At 29.2% G+C, this 17,738-nt stretch overlaps 1 protein-coding gene and 1 long non-coding RNA gene across 2 annotated transcripts in view; one reads left to right on the top strand and one right to left on the bottom strand.

Moving 5' to 3' along the window:
* LOC141449852 (ABC transporter G family member 23-like) overlaps nt 1-17,738 on the top strand; it is a 59,489-nt gene that overhangs the window by 23,060 nt on the left and 18,691 nt on the right. The gene's annotated exons all lie outside the window — the stretch shown is intronic.
* LOC141449864 (uncharacterized) lies at nt 14,098-15,151 on the bottom strand. Its single transcript, XR_012455742.1, has 2 exons — nt 14,972-15,151; nt 14,098-14,639 (listed from the first exon to the last, which is right to left on the bottom strand). It is a non-coding gene; the product is annotated as an uncharacterized lncRNA (long non-coding RNA).

Here is a 17,738-nt window from a genome sequence, read left to right as displayed (position 1 = left end):
ACCTGAAAATTAATTGGCAATATTTTTGTTTTGATTTTATTGCGTTTTGTTGCGTTGATTTTTTTGTAGTGCAGACATTTTTTTACCCTCTTTAAAATGTTAAATTTTTGTTTTAAGCCTACACTAATTAAAAAAGATTATTAACTTTAAATAACTAAAATCTAAATACGGACCAGGCTACTTTAGGTACTAAAATCAGAAATCCTGGAGGAATCCTGAGCATACAAACCTCTCTAATGTGCCGCTTCTTCAGTGAATATTACTGTTTTACCACCTACATAACTTTTGCGCAAAATAATTAGATAGTTCTATGATTATATCAAAGTGCAAGGCTTCTGGTATATGGGACAACTGCGTGGAAGTCCAGTGCAATAACTACTCAATTTTTCCCCTTCTTCTCTTGCAGATGTAGACCTATTACTTTTATGAAATTATTTTCTTATTAATAATTTAAAAGGGATTTCCCAACGCTGGGACAATTTCCTCAAAATTTGCCTTGTAATTATTGAAGAAAATTATTCACTTAATTACTTATCTGGCTTTTTCCTTATAGTGTTACTGTCAAATCATATCTCTCCAGGCCAATCTATTCTTCACGTCTTCAAAATGGAACCATCTTCTCCTCATTATCTGCAATTCATGCAAGTGAATCTCTCATGCATCAATTCAATGCAAGCATCACTTTTTTTTCTAGTTTCATGAGGAATTCACTGCCTGATCCCCTCTGACCGTTTATTTGATGACATACAACAAATGCACCTTAACTTTTTACTTATAACACTTCCCTTATTGGATCCTTTATATCAATTACTTTTAGGTTAATTTCGTCTCTAAGTTTGTTAGCTACTTTCTTCTCAGTAAACTTTCTTCAGAAGCTCATTTCTACGACCTTCAACTTTGAATTCTTTATCTCAGGCAGAGAAAAGGTTTCAGCCCTATACAACAGTATCCTCCTCAATAATGGAATAGAAGAAATTATTCTTTTTATAGTAAAATTATTTTTAATAAGGAGACTGGAAATTATTTATGAAGCTGGGTACAATCCCTGACTTGAGCTGCCTTCCCCCTATCGGCAGATTTTAGAACCAACGTCACTTAAACAACTGTTACATTTATTCTTATTTAAAATACCTACCTACGATTAATTTTTTTTTTTAACAAACCCTCTGCCGTCCTAGAAACTCGACAGAGTGCGTTCCTCTTCCAGCTAAATTATTTAGTCGGTGAACAATTGGTGTTGTAAGCCTTCTCAAGATCTAACTCTGCCCGACAAAACTATATGGGTGATCTTTTTTTAATTTTTTTTTTAAAATTGATCAATTTTAGAATCTGTACAGCATCAGTAGCAATTAAATACGTTTTTAAATTTCTAGTTTGAGTGAATTTGTAAGTTAGAAATTTGAGAATTGTAAGATAAAAGCAAGTAAGTGTAATACCAGTTATCTACCTGAAAGAGCTATCCAAATAGAACTGATGAGTTCCAAGTAGGTCTCAGACTTTCACTCTCAGCGCAGGAGTGACGACGACCTTCCGCCACAAGTACTCAGTGGTGTTATCCAACAACCTCTTTGCACAACCTTCATCCTGACCCAATAACCTAACACATCACTCTATATATTCAATCATAAATCTCACAAATGAGGAAAGTACAAGTTTACCTTCTTCTAAGAATTATTGTAATTAATAAAATCAAGTTTTTTTATATTTTATTTTATTTTATAGCTTGGGAAGGACATTCTTGGTTTCATGGGCACTATTATTACATGATTAAAAAAACAATAACAAAAAATCGGTTTGTTGTAATACTGACGCAAAGTTGAACACCAAAAATTGTTTTAAAATATATAATTTTCGGTAATGTAACAGCGGATTCAATCTATTAGTGTTAGAATTTTAATTCAAACACAAAATGTGTAGCTAGTGTACCATTTAAGAAGCTCTGACTAGAGCTAAAACAATGACTATAAAGTGTTACTACTACTATTAACGACTACCCAGGGTGCCTAATAAAAGGATTGATATTAATGACTAATAATCGAACAATTCATTAATCATTCGATATAGTTTTCAGTTTAGTAATTCATTACAAACAAAAATTGGTGTGAACGTTCACACGACTGTACGATTACAAATTATAAACTTTTTTTCAAATGAATATTTACTGCGAATGTGGCTTTGATAGCGGTGTAAAGTTTCCTGGTAAAAAGAATGTTGCTGTCCAGTCTCTCTTACTCTAACCATGCACCTGCTGCACTTCTCGACAAAGTTGCATTTTTAACATTCTAAATTTGTCCAACTTATTTCGAATTCCACTTTTTTCACTCTACTTTTTTTTCATTTTTTTTTTTTTTTTTTTGTTTAAGATAGGTAAATCAATAACACACAAGAAAAAATCGGGAATAACTAGTTATTCATCTCAGTTAAGTATTATTACCGGTTAACTAATTTCAACCAAAATTGTTGTATTTGAAGCGTGAAGTGACATTAAATCAAAACGGAATAGCAAGTTAGAACTTGTTTTAGTTTTAGATTCTCTGTTTATACAACACACCAAGAACAAGAGAGCTTAAACCATTCCCCCTTTCGTGTTCAGGGGACAAATGTTTCTGGATAAAATACAATGTCGAAAATTTGACTCAAGGACTAGAAGGAGTTACAGAAGTAATAAAATCCGAGTCGTGGAACTCAGTTTGACTTGAATAATGAATCTTTTGGGTTCACATAATATATTTAACCATTTCTAATCGTCTGTTAGGTGTTTTATTATGTAAATAAAAAATTAATTTGTATTTTTTAAATCAATCCCAATTTGTTTTTATTTCTCGGTTATTTGTGGACGTTCCTAAGATTGATCTTCATTCTGAACGACGTATTAAGCTGTTTTAATGAATGTATAGCAATTTTTAGAACAATGGAATCAAAAAAAGTTTACATGAAAACAAAAAGCCTTTAATTAATTATACATTGTGCATTTGCAATAGTTTTTGTTTCTTTTTCATGTTAAACATACATTCCTTTGTATGTTAATTTTGTACTTTCTCGATTTGTACAAAAAAACAAAAATTATAATAAAACCTAGACTTTTTGTTATTTTTTACGAATTTAATTTGGTGAAGTTCTGTTAATTTGGAATTTTACTAGATTTGTAGTTGATCTTAATATTGTATATTAAGTCGATGGAAGTAGTTAAATTGAAAAAGATGCATTTTCATATAAGCTATTTTTGGTAGGAATAGCGAAAAACTGAAACATTCTTCACTATATACCAAAATTTGAAATATTTTAATTCATTGTGCCATCGATCAAAGATTGTAGAACAGTTACCCTGAATTTAACCTAAAATGTCACAACTTCCAAAATGGATTTTTCAAAAAAACAAAGTTTTTGATAATTATTAGAGATCAGGTATTAGTTTTCTAAATTCAATACCACTAGAAATCCAAGTACATTTCGGGTCCCCAGTAGGCAAAGCCTTCGTTAAGAGCAATCTTTTGGATTAGACAATAGGAACAAGCCGTGTATTGTTAGCGTCGGTTTGCGCTCGCACAGGTTTTTTGTACCACTTTTTAAAAATTTAAACATGAAGCGGTAAATAATCACTTCGTATACTTTGTACACAACGGCGGAAGTGATTCTCATTTCTAAAAAAACCAAAACGGTTTAAATGAAAGTATTTTGATAAGGAAACTTTACATTTTTTTGTTAAAAAGAAAAAAAAAAAGGAGTTAACACTTTGATTACAAATTTCATTTTAAATCTCAGTTATGAATTAATTATTTTTATAAGGAGAAAATTTGGCACTCCTTTAGGTTTGGTGTTATTTATTTAGATTGTACCGAATCCTCGTGAACACAATCTATAATAATCAATATTATTTAACGATCACGAAGAAAAAATACTGTCAGGAAATAAATTGTAGAAATAAATCATTGCGTGTTCAAAGTGTCGAAAGAAATATGTGAGCTGTCTGTGGCCGCAACGCTCTCTAAGTTAATTGTTGAGGAAAGCAATTAATAAAAGAAGAATTGAAGAGGGATTTATTTATATATTAAGAACTATATTAAGAAGATAAATTTTCTTAAACTTTTTAAATTACACTTTTTAATTAAATTAATTTTTGTTTCTTTTATGTTTTAAATTAAATTTAAATTAATATATATTAAGAAGGTCATCAACGTGTGTTGATTAAAAGACAAAAAAGATTGCGTAACAAAGCTGTTTGGTTCCAACTTAACATTATTTAGTGAAACCAGTAGCGGATATAGATATATTATTAGTACATTAACATAATAATACATTTTCTATGACAAAAAGTTACTATCACAGTATTCTTTAACGAAGGAAGTGAAAACCAATAGTACAATTAATACTTTAAACGAACAACTAAATAAATGTTATGGGAATTCGTAAATAAGATTATTGCAAACTAATTTGCACATCACAATGGACATCCTGTAATAATAATCAATGTAAATAATAATTAAAAAATGAGGATTTTCAATTGTTGTCTCTAATTACGTAATTTGAAAGTATTAATTAAGAGGTTTTGTTTTGTTTTTTTAATACGGAACATTAGATCTGATAATGTTAAATTGAAGCTTGTGATTCCGATCGTCTCTTACTTTTTAGTATGGAACTTTTTATTTTATTATTATTATTATTATTATTATACATTTTTTGCATATTGTGTAACTAAATTCATAGCAGGCAGCTTGAGATTCGTTATAAATGGGAATAAAAACAATACTTTTGTATTAAATATTCCCATCCAGAATAATCTTCTAGTACTTCCTGGTACCAGACAACGTCATGGACTTACAAAAAAACACCACTTCCTTCGAAGACAAACAAAAAATTTTGTGTACCAATACACACACAGGCGTTTAATTATGAAATTTTTGACAATCAATAGGCTTTTGCTAGGATTTTTAATTTTTCAAAATCTGTCGACATATCTAAACCCAACATTTTTATATTAATAAATACATTTATCTCAGCCAAATGATCAAACTTATGTTGATTTTTCTGATTGTGGAATCCTATCAACTCATCACGTGAAAAACTCGTGACAATCGATGAATTTTGGCCGAAATTATGAGTTATCATTCCAAAAAAAAAATGTACCGTTTTAATTTTATGCAATTTTTTTGAAACATTGCTTCATAATATGTAAAAGAATTCATATTCAGTGAGTAAAAGTTAAAGCGTAAAATCGTACCACTTTTCCCTAAATTTGAGCAGGTAAAAACTATTGAAATTTAGTTTCCGCTATAAGACATAATCTTATAAACACGAAAAGAGTTTTTTAGAAAATTCTGAAAGTATTGTGGACACTGCTTAGTCCAAAATTAGCGAAAGTTAGAACTTTATATTTCATTTTATTACCATTATACGATCTGACGAAGAGATAAAAGTCGAGGCATCACAACCAATCAGTATTTTTATCAAGATCTTTCTGCTTATATGCAAATTTGGAATAAGAATCTATCGGGTTAAAAATTATCGTAATTTAAGAAGAGAGGTTTTTATTAGAGAGAAAGAAATAAGAAGTATCTGAATCATTCTCAAGGCAAAGTACTCTATTAGCTATTGCAGCTCTAATTGTTCTGTGGTATTGATAAACAAAATTAACAAAATTTAATTACCAGTATTAAACAAATATTTTCCTAATGTAGTAACTGTTCGTCGAATCTAATCGAATTTTCATTAACTTTCCTTTTTTTAATGCAATAGCAGCTTTTTTTTTCTAAGGAAATTATAGTGTTTAATAATTACTTAATTTCTACATACTTGCAGTAAGAATTAACAATAATTTATGACGAGCGTGGCGAAAGAATTGTTGAAATGGTAATTTTATCTAACATATTTGAGATAAGCTAATAATTATTATAATTTAACAAAAAAAAACACACACATGTCAGATGAGTGAAATTACAACGTTAATATTCTTTCTAAAAACGGCAATCTTTGTCCAAACATTTATCATATTTTGTAATGGTCTATTTATGTTTACTTTACAGCCTTTTTGAAGTTAAGCTCGATCCCCCAGTCTAGGCCTTTGATTTTATTTAATGGTTAATATGAGAAATTTAATAGTAAAGTATGTTTGCTAGTCGCCTCCATCTGCGTCACCTAATTTGGTAGTTTGTCATGAAGCCTGCCTGAAAAAAATAGGCAATTACTTTTCTTACAAAATTTATGTCGTCCCAAAACTTCGGTGTTCCTTAAATTAATTTCCGGACACATTTCTAATTGCTTTAATTTCAAATTCTGTAATAAATTAACCCACATAATCTAGTATTAATTTTACCAATGGTTTCAAATCAAATCTTACTTTTTAACTGATAAGTCTAGAAAATAAAGGTTATACCATTATACAAATTCTTTGTTATTTAATGATTTATAACTGCTACATATTCAATATTTATATGTGGATATTTATATACATTATATAAACTATTTTACTAAAATTTCATTCAAAATTTCGCGGCACCCTAACCCAGTTCGGAAATCATTGCTATAGATTAATTTCCAGGTATATTATATGAGATAAATTTTATTCAAAAGGTGGAAATCGTCATTTCTTTTCTTTTAAACTAATGTCATTAACATTTTGTTAATCGCAATGCAGACAGTTCTTCAAGTAACAATATTTTAAGAACTAATTTAGCACTAATGTTTTACTAAAATATTAACGTAATAATTAATATGTTTGTCACCGCTTTAATATATCCTTGAAAAATAACAGCCTTCTTCAAAATATAATTTGTAATTAAAACTAATATATTATTTGAGAACGACCTTAATTTGTTTTTTAGCTAACATATTCTTAAATTGATTCTTATTAGTAAATGACGTGCATCTATTCTCTATAAAATTAGTTTTCCCGTTTTCATCACCTGTTCTACAATAAATGTTAATTACTTCATTTGGCTGTGACGGTCAAGATATTTTTTCCATTGTTTTAAAATAGGGTTCTGGAGGAAATAGCAAATTGACTCCCTCCCAAACTCCATTTCTATTAAATTTACTGACCAATCATGTGCCAAAGTTAACGTACGAGTACATTAAAAAGTACCAAAATTCCAATGGATGAAAATAGATATAAGTTTCACTTCAATGAATAGAGTTTGCTAGTATTTTGCGTTTTTCTTGTTTCTAAAAAAATATTTTAATGTTTCTTTTATGTATCAGTAAGATTAACTCTTTTTAAAAAAACGATTTCCGAGTAACTTCTTTAAAGCAGGGGCTTAGATAAGCTCCATTTCAAGAATATTTGATTTACTAGCCCCTTTATAATACTTTTGTGTACCAATGCGGGGTCAAAATTCCTTGTTTGAAAAACGGCTCGTTCGTGTTTTCCACAGTTTTTCAGGCAAAGGTTTTCATTTGAACACGGACGCCTTTCACTTCGGTATAATACTTATTTTACTGTTCATTGATTTAAGTAGAGCAGTTTCATATAAATTCAACGGCAGTTAGAAAAGACGTGAATGAATTCATCCAGATTTTTCTTTTTAATTAAATCCATTTAAATCCGCAAATATTAAACTGTTTTTTAAGGAAACTTCAAATGTAATTTCCTTTAAAGAATTACGATGCAAATTAACTTAAGTGTGGAGGTGATACTGAAGATTGGTTGGCAAATGTCCAGCAAATATGTTTCTACTTACTTGAAGGCACCAAAATGTGAAAACAAGATCAAACAGCTAATAGGAGAAAACAGTTCCATGTAGAAGAAGTCCTGCGTTCGTCGCTGATGGCTGACATTTACAGATAACTGCAGAATTTAATAGTGAAAACCTCTGTATTATTTAATTAATAAAAACATTCACACGTGCATATACAATTACAGATCACACCTCTCTTTTATCTTGTTAACCAAAAGCAACTTCTAATGTTAATCTTATCACGTGTATTATCTTTACCTTATAACCTTGCCACCATGCGTACCTGTTTAACAATTGGCTTTTTAAAGTACTGCAAGTATCTCTCAGCCTTTGATAAGGCCTGTAATGCTGCTTTGTATTGAAGTTCCTACTGTGAGATTCGGATGCAATGTTCTCGAGTAACCTAGAAGTTCAACAAGAAGAAACTGGGAATATGTGAATTATACATCAGCTTCTTTTTTACTAGAGAAGTGCCGGATGGCATTTGACTGTAGGGAATTCCAGGTAAACGGTTTCTGGTTTGGTGCAAGAAGTTCCATGCAGGGTTGTAAACCTCGTTACATTTGTAACCACTCAACTCTTAGCCCTTGACATACCTGAGTGAATTTCATAATCGTAGTTCCTTGCGGATTCTATGAAACTCATATCTATCGAGTGAGAGATTCCTTGACGCCTCCATTTTCTTATTCTTTCTGCTTCTGTAATTCTTTCTATGATTTTTTGTATTGCTGAGTTTCCTTTATGCAAGAGTTTAGGACTGCCTTGTTACTCCATTTATTGCGTACATTATTGTACTTAGTTAAGCTCACTACTTTACTGTAAATATTTCTTATTATGGTTCTATTCGTTACGTTCCATCTAAGCTAACCAGCCTTATTATTGATTTTCGGCTATAATACAGGTAAATAAGAGTTGAAGTTGAATATGTTCTAAAGAAGTTTGAGAAATTCATTGATCGTGATTTAAGTAGAAATTAGCTCGGTTGCCATCATAACTTCACTAGAAAAACCGCTCATAAATTCAATTAAAATTACATAACAATACTATATATTTAAATATTTAAATAATGTGTACATGATAAACAATACGAGTTGCTTATGCAGTGAAATTCCTGGAACTCTGACAAATATATGTCCTTATTATAGAGTAGTGAATGTGAAAGAATCTTAAAAAAATATAGAAGGATATTCTTTAAAAATCCCATAATTTAAAATATTTTACCGAACAACATAAATAATATGTGAGTAACTTCTATTTTTAAGCACTTCATTTTCCATCCCTCATTTACTTTTTCCTCTTATAAAGAAGGAAAGTATCCTTTATTAACCTTGTGGCAATGCATTATCTTATAAAGCGCATTTCTGTTTTAAAAAAGTATGAATAATTAAAAATAGTCTCTTAATCGCATGCCTTTATGATAAATAAATATGATTTGTTTTATTATTTCCACAGGAGATAGATATCTGATTTTGAGGTTTTCACACGAATTCACGCTTTTTGGCCATCTTATCATGAAAAAGTAATTTCCACATACACTAGATCTAAAGTGTTCGACTCTTTATTCAGAGTTTCTGTCAAAACCGTCTTTCTCTGTTTTGATCAGCATCACTCAAAAACGGAGAGTCGTATTCGTGACATTAAAAAAATGTGACACCTTGTTTAATTACTATATACCGGAGTTAGCTTTTTATATAACTTCAGCAAGGAAGAGAAATGTAAATAAGTAATGGCATTGGCGTCAAATTACTTTTACAAACATTAACTATCACATTTCTTAAATGTGCTATGAATTTTTTAAACTTTATGAACTTAAATTTATTTTAATACCTAGACAATTGCTTGTTTTGGTTCATTTATTTTTTTCCTTTCAAATTTTGTGTATTTCTTAAGTCACATCTATTGGGTTACTTTAATAAAATGTCGCTACAGAATGTTACTTTAAAAATGTATTTATCTCATTACGATTCATAAACAAAAATAAATCGTATGAAATATTTTACTCCAAAATATTTGATTCAGAATAAAATTCTGTTTATCGAACTCATAATTGAACATCTATTATAGTACAGCAACTTGGGAAGATTTGTTCTACTTTTAATATCAACCCATTCATAGCCTAACTGATCCTTAAATAGTTTAGGCAAAATCCATGACTTTTCGGACTTCACTTCACAAGTTTATAGGCAAAATGTCTAACTTGTATTGTAATTTAAAGTAGCCACGGATTTACGGAATGGCCAGGAAACTTGTAAGTTCAAAATGGAATCCAGTTGTTCATACAAATAGCTAATCTCTTCACTTTTTATTCCACTATTGTTTATTCTTACTTTTTGAATTATTTTTAACATACATCTCTCCATGCTTCTGACAGTTCGTCTCAGATTGACGATGTCTTTTCTTGTCAGGCACCATGTTTCACTGCTCTATAACTAAGGCTGGAAACATAGTGGAGCGGCGAGCAAAGCGGCGATGATAGCGAAGAGCAAAGCGGCAAAAACAAAAACTAGAAGTAGATAGAGTTGCTCTATCTTCGCTTTGCTCGCCACTATGCGCGGTCCCATATGTTAACTTGTGTTTGATTTCGCCGCTTCGCTCTTCGCTATCATCGCCGCTTTGCCCGCCGCTCCACTATGTTTCCAGCCTAAGTAGGATACAATACGCTGTTCCATAGTTTCTCTTTAGCTTCTATATTCACATTTAACCTGGACAGTTTTCTATATTTATTATATATTCCCCAGCTGATTCTCACTCTTCTTGCTATTCCTTTTTCACATTTATCCTCCTACGATATTAGTTGTCCTAAGTAAATAATATCCTTCACTTCTTTAACTGTGTCTTCATTTTTTCTCACTGATATATCTTCGTTATTGTTTATTCTCATTATTTTCAATTTTTTGGGGGTTTATTTTCAAGCCTATTTCTTTTGAATTCATTTAATATGTTTAGATTTTCCTATTAGGACCAGGTCTTCTGCGAATTTCATCGAATTTAGCCATTCTTCATTTGAATTTATACCATATTTCTTCCAATAGTATTTCTCAAAAACTTCTTTTAGAATAGCTTCAAATATCTATACATATGTTAACCTTTACAAAATCTTTTCGAAAAAATCCTTTTTTCGATATCGATATTTCAAAATCTTTTCGAAAAAATCGATATTTCAGCAGAGCTTTTTAATTTTTTCTATTCTGGGAGTGATAGTATCTTTCATTACATTGAGATGAATTTTTAATATTTAAAGGACCTCTAGTTTTTAACCTAAGAGAATTTTTTTTAAGGAATTTCTAAATTAATAACTAATTTGAAACAAAAGAAATACTTGTTTCCACGGATCTTACTTTTAATGCCGCACTTGTAATTCCTGGCTCATTTACCAACGATTTTTAGTTTTGGATAACTTTACGGAACGTAAATGCGACTTTTTCAAAATTACGTTGAATCGTAGGTATACAATTCTGATATAATTACTTATCTCTTTTCTCCTTCTACTTATTTTCTCTGCAATATTATTTATTTATTTTACTACTTCCTTGAGAAAATATTGCCATTTCAAAATCCTATGGAGGACCAACCTTGGTCTTAGAATTTTGGGTTACGTCATTGAAAAAATAATTCTTTTTTTAACCGGAATAAACCTCAGAAAAACCCCTGATAAAACTTGGAAAATTTGTTTATTATAGTTTTGAAACAATAAGATGATCATACTTTATCCATTGTATTCAAATATTAGGAACATGATTAATTAAGAAAAGTTAGTAGATAAAAAAAACTAAGCAGAAACAAAACAAGAACAAAAAAAATCTTGGGAATATTATACATTGTAAAATTCCTCATAGAAAATAATAATAAAATAAGTATAATGTAGAAAATAACCTTTAAATAAATGGAAAACTGCAGTTAATCTCTTACACTATCAACCTTGTGAACAAAGTGGCCGACTTCATCGCCTCTTATCCAAAACATTCCGTCTAGTTAGTTAGTTACCTTCTTACAGACTCCAGGTACAGTTAAACACCAATTTTGAATATCTTAAGCATAGATTCACTACTTGATTAGATGACAATCCGTTTTGAAAATTAGTCGCATATCCGCTCATCCTAAATGTAGTAAAAAAAAAAATAGAACGAATTCTGTCCAGAATGAAATTAAGCAACTTATGTGAGGGAAGTTTTACTTTTTTTAAAATCAGGGTATTATAGTATGTGTTTCCATTTTTATTTTGAATATATGTTAAGGCCGAGGGTTATCACATAATTTATACAAATAGAGACGCACATGCACATTGAAATGAATTGAATCAGCTGTAAAATATTAAACGGCCACAATAAAGGTATGTATATGATAACCGATATTGCTCACCTTTAACTTCTAGTTACATTCATTCATAAAATTTATTTCATTCATAAATTTCGTTATTACGAATTGTGTTATAATAGAACTATTGCAGAATTATTGAATCAAAATTGATTCAATCAACATAAATCAGTCTATCAGACTAACTAGTTTAAATTTTTCAGTTTAAATTTATATTATTTTAGTTTGAAAATACATTTGTTCAGAATAAAGAAAATGAGAATAATATTTAATTCACTTGTTTTAAAAAAGGAATTTTTATAAATTTTATGTTTAATGAGCTTTAATTTTGACTTTCTTCGACTGTTTCTGTCGGCAAAAACCGGGACAGCCACTCTCTTAATCTACAGTATTTAAATACTCTCGGTGCTTGTGAGTTTAAATGATTTAACTTCTTCAAAGACGGTTATTTGTTGAACAACCGTGGTATATCCAAAACTCCTCGCATAATTTGTTTCAACTTTCAAAAACTTTTGTTTTTAAAGAGATTTAAGTAATATATGTTTAAAAAAATACATGTTGAAAAATTAATATTTGAATATCAGTCCTTGTGGTAAAGGTTTTGTTCAGACAACAGATATATAATTCTGATTATTATTATTTTTTTTTTAAATCGTATTAATTGAATGCATGATTATTTCATTTTATTTATTTAGATTTAAGGCGTGTCTACTTCTAAGGTCAATAGCGTCCGGAGCGTTCTCAGCCTGTCTCCGGACAGCGTTCTCCTGTTACTGACAATACTTTTACCTATACAATTAAAAACAAACTCTAGCAATGAATCTCAAGTGCTAATTACGTAATTAGAACTGTTAATTTTGTTTTCGAAGGGACTCCAAGGCCAACGTTCCTAATTGTTGACAGTCGGCGTATTTGGAAGGTGACCTCAACATTCAGCCCACTCACTTATATATCCTTCTACAACTTCTGCAGGAGAATCTCTTTTAGCAGTCAAGGTCGTCTTATTTTGCTAGAACTTCGTTGAATCTTTTATGTATGATTCGAATTCACAAATTTTAATTGTCATTCTTACTCATAAAGTCATTTTAACTTTATTACATCTAATTGATCGATTTTTTCCATCTATTTTCATATAATCACCTATGATTTTAAATGCTTCAAAGTATTATTACAATTAATTATAAATTTATCTACGAAATTGACTTTTTTATTTAGTTGATTTAGTTATTAACGAAAACGGCTTTTTTTTTTTAGCAGCATCAACATTTAGTTAACTTCTGAAGCAACTCTTATTTACTGCAACTGGATAGTTTCTTTCTATACAGATGAACACCATCACAGAAGAACTTTCGAGGCAGATAGAAAAAGAAAACATTACCTGGATTCGAACCTAGATTTCTTGTTTGCTAATTCAATCCGCTTCTTTCTGCCAAGCACACCCAGGATGGAACGGTTTTTGAGCAAATCTTAAAAAAAGTTTAAAAAGATAGCGCATAGTGATATCACTGTAAATCAGATTTACATAACTGACTCTTCGTAAAATATACAATATTCAGAGTTTCACTACATTTAGAGAGAATTTTGGATCGATCGACTTTGTCGTTCGGAGTAATTACTAACGTAGATTCTGAGGAAAAGAACTCTAATTACTCGAAACCAACAAGTCTCTGAAAATTAATTCTAAAATTGTAAAAATAAAATACATTAAAGTTCTTTTTTAAAGAAATAAAACTGTAAGCGACTATCTTGTATAGTTAGTATGATTTTATTGCTAGTTTACTGAAGCATTTAAAGGAAGTCGGATAACGGTGAAGGATAGCGCTGTGCCAAATGTACGTTCATTAAATAAATAACTAAGAAATAACTAGTTAGCAATGAATAGAAATATAGTTCTTGAGAAAGATCTTAAAATATTTCTAAAATAATTTTTCAATGTTCTTTTTTATCATTGTATTAAAAGCCAAAAAATTTGTGGCTTGAATTACAGCAAAATAAAGAAAACTGTGTAAATTCACTTGTCTTTCTGCTGTTCATGTATCATCTATTTCGGAAGTTTGTAAATAATTTAATCTCCTTTTAATCATTAATTAAAATAAATGATAAGGCAATGAACTAAATTTCATAAAATTCATGAAAATCATATTTTTAGCTACTTAGATATAGAAAATTCTTAAAGCGATTTTCGACATTCTGTCAGCAGTGGCTTTTACAGTATAAAACTCGCTGATTCCCAAAATACTGCTCTCCTACAAGTTCCCAGTCACGTACCTACAAATCACTTCAGGCCATTTCCTGTTGGACTTCCTCTTTCAACCTACTCTTCAGTTTTCTCTTCCTTTTTCTAGTTTTTTTTTTCTTCTTTTCTTGTTTTGTGAACGTAAGAGCTCTTTTGAGTCTTCTCTTATCATCCATTTTCATGAGATAGTCCACTTATTGAAGCTAGAAGACTCTTTAACTTCTCCATAATTATTGATTTTACAAACGAGAAGTGTTCAAAACGAAAGTAAATACATTTCTATTCTGATTGTACACACACTTTTTTCTTTGAATCACAGTAGTGAATTTAATTGCAATCATCTTTATCCCTTAGATTAGTTTCATCTCCATATCTTTATTTGTAGCGCGATCTTCTATGTACCGAGATATTTAAACCGCCTACAACAACGTAATATACTCTGTCTTATGATTTTTTTAATTCATTGTAATCCGTATTTAAAATAAAAATTTAATTTTTATTTAATATTTTGAAAAAAGTTCATGGAATTAAGTAACTAGTTAAGTAAATCTATTGACTAATTCTTGGAGAGAGCTAGAGAGTCGTCAATACATAGGAACTTCCGGAACACCTTGACCTAGTTAAAATATTAGTTTCATGGCAAAAAAAACAAAACTTATTTATTAGTAGACGCGGAGGTTGCAAAATCTTGATCACAATTTTACACTCGAGAGAACAGCTTAGTAGTTATATGACATGAAAATGTTCATACCTGTGTACATATATACATATTTAAGAACTGCATACTTTCTGCCAAGGACAAAGCTTACCAATTTTCTTTCTCAATGTTGTAAACTATACTTACTGGATAGTTAGAAAAATAAAATTTATAATGATTAAAAACAATCAAGTTTCTAAATTTAATTATTTCACTGTATTATCATAAGATAATATCAACATAAGTATAAACATATGTTACATTTCTTTAGGTTTTACAGCCTTTTGGTTTTCACTGGTAGTTAACTCGATTTAGTATTTTATTATATTTGTATGCATCTTTATTAAACAAGACGTTTTTTTCTTACAAAGTTTGTTTTAGTTTATTAATATCAATAACTTGTTTAAGTTCTAACATTCCAGCGGTGTAAACTCGTAAGTCTTATTATTGAAAAATTCTTCTTATTCTGTCTGTACAAATGGGGATGCCTGGAAAGATATGAAAACATTTAGTACTCTCTTGTTGTTTGTAGATAGATCTTGTTCTAATTTCAGAAAAGAAGCGATGATCTCTCAGCAACTATAAGCTCCAAGAGGGTTTGTTGCAATATCTGTAAAAGAATCAAGAGGTTAAAATAAATCGGCACCCTAGATTTGCATGTCACTTCCTCATGATGTATCTTAAGAAAGTCCTTTATTAAACTGTTCTATAGCTATTGTACAGTGAATCTACTACAAGAATACATCTTCTTAAGTCAAAAAATAATATACTTATATTTAATAAATAATAAAATAATTGTATTTATTGGCAGAGAATTAATTTGTACTGTTTTAATAGATTTCATAGCCAAATGTCATTGATTAAATCCGATTTTTTAGTTTTGTAGTAAAAGATGAACGAGTTTATTTTTATTTATTTATTTTAAACATTATATGGACTAAATAAGTAATGCTTTATTTATTTTTCTTGGCTCTGATTAATTAAAATCTATTTCTAGTATTTCAGTTTTAATATAATATTTGAAGGATTGGTACTTTAAAGTTGTTTTAAATTAATGGTTATTAAATAATTAAATTATATTAAGTAATGCAACTTCAGGTACTTTTCGAAAAAAGTAACATATGTACCTTTAGCGTCTTTTAACAAAGCAAGTGTAACACAAAATACATAAAATAAGCTAATTGGAAACTCAGGCAAACCGGATTTCTGCTAAGAATCAAGTAAAGAACTAAATAACTTAAAATTATTCTTGAAAAAATTAGTAAATGTTTATTGCAAACAAATGAAGAGATAACGTGTTTATTTTGTAATAATTTTAAAGTAATGTTAAAGGAATATGAATAAATAATTTACCAATTACAGACTTTTACCTAATTGATTATTAATTAGTGTGTTGTTAATAAATTTAATGGCTATTCTATGCAATATGATGTTAGCGTTAACTTCTGTTTTAATTTTTGTTAATTACTTTATTAATTAAAATATTAATAATAATGGCTAAAGCAATCGATGCACCACAAATAATTATAATAAAAATACAACTATTGAATGTGTTCCTTCTTTATAAAATATTTTAAAAATAAACTGCCACTTCTAGAGATTGTGATACAAAATTCAACTTCTAACTCAAAAGTTTTCTTCTTTGTCAATTATTTTCAATTTTTTTATTTGCTATTGCTCTGGTCAATGGATGAATTTAACTTTTACTATCTATAAACATTACTTAAATTAATCAAATGATCGCTAATGAAAATGATTCATTCAAGAACAATTAACTTAATGATGAATCAATACGGAAACAAAAACTTCACGGAGAATGATTCATGAAAACTTGCTTTAAGCGTTTTTTTTCCTACTATTTTTTATTTCATATTTGCTGAATTCTTAAATATCTTTCATTAGTCATATTTGAGCCGTTCACTACACAGATCGATTGAATCAACTTTCTTGCTGTAATTTAACTGCCAAAGCACTTGTTTTAGCCATAGCTTGTTATGTTTATAATAAATTCCCTAAATAATAAAGATTAACACCATCAAACGACAAAACTTTTTTGGCCATTAGATAATTTATTTCAGAAGCCATTTTAATTAACTCCGTGGTCTAATGTAAATGGTTCCAATAATTCAACTCAAATTCAGTTTCACGCGCTGAATATGTTAAATTAATTTGAATTTATAATATAAACGGAATTTAAAAAAAAAAACACATTATTTCATCGCAGTTCTCCATTTTTTGTTTTGATGGAGTTAATCGAGTTATGCAGTGAACGGCTCATATTTTTTTTTTTTTTTTTGTATTTCATTCTTTTTATATGTAAAAGTTTGATTTTATCAGTTTTATTTTTTCCATTATCTTAATTGCTGTATACTAATCTAAAATAAAAAGAACTAGATTTAATTATGTGTTTAAAAACAAGTTTTTTTTTAAAATCAGGAAATGGATATTTTACTTTTTTAATTAGCTTTAAGTTAGATTAAAATGCCTTTATTGGAGTTTATTTATTATCTATTCTTATTGGACAGCAGTAGATGTCAATCTATTGTATCATTTACTCTTCGAATTTGAATTTCCACTACGTTTTGAGGGCCTATGAATCCAAACAATTTTCAAAATAAAAACTCGACAACTCCGTTTTTCTTGCAAAACTTTTAGATTCACAAGTCTGTAACAATTATTTTGCTTAAATTATTAAGTAAATATATTCTCGGAAGTAATCTTAATAAGAAAGTGATTGTATTTTCTAAATGAATGAATAGTTTTAAAATTAATATATAAAAACATCACCTCCTAAACATTTACCATCTCCAAACTTTCAATA

Source organism: Rhodnius prolixus, unplaced genomic scaffold, assembly GCF_049639745.1.
Source record: "Rhodnius prolixus isolate KJV_2025 unplaced genomic scaffold, Rpr scaffold_2, whole genome shotgun sequence".
NCBI lineage: Eukaryota > Metazoa > Arthropoda > Insecta > Hemiptera > Reduviidae > Rhodnius > Rhodnius prolixus.
Note: the sequence above shows the minus strand (reverse complement) of the source record. Positions and strands in the feature narration are given on the sequence as shown.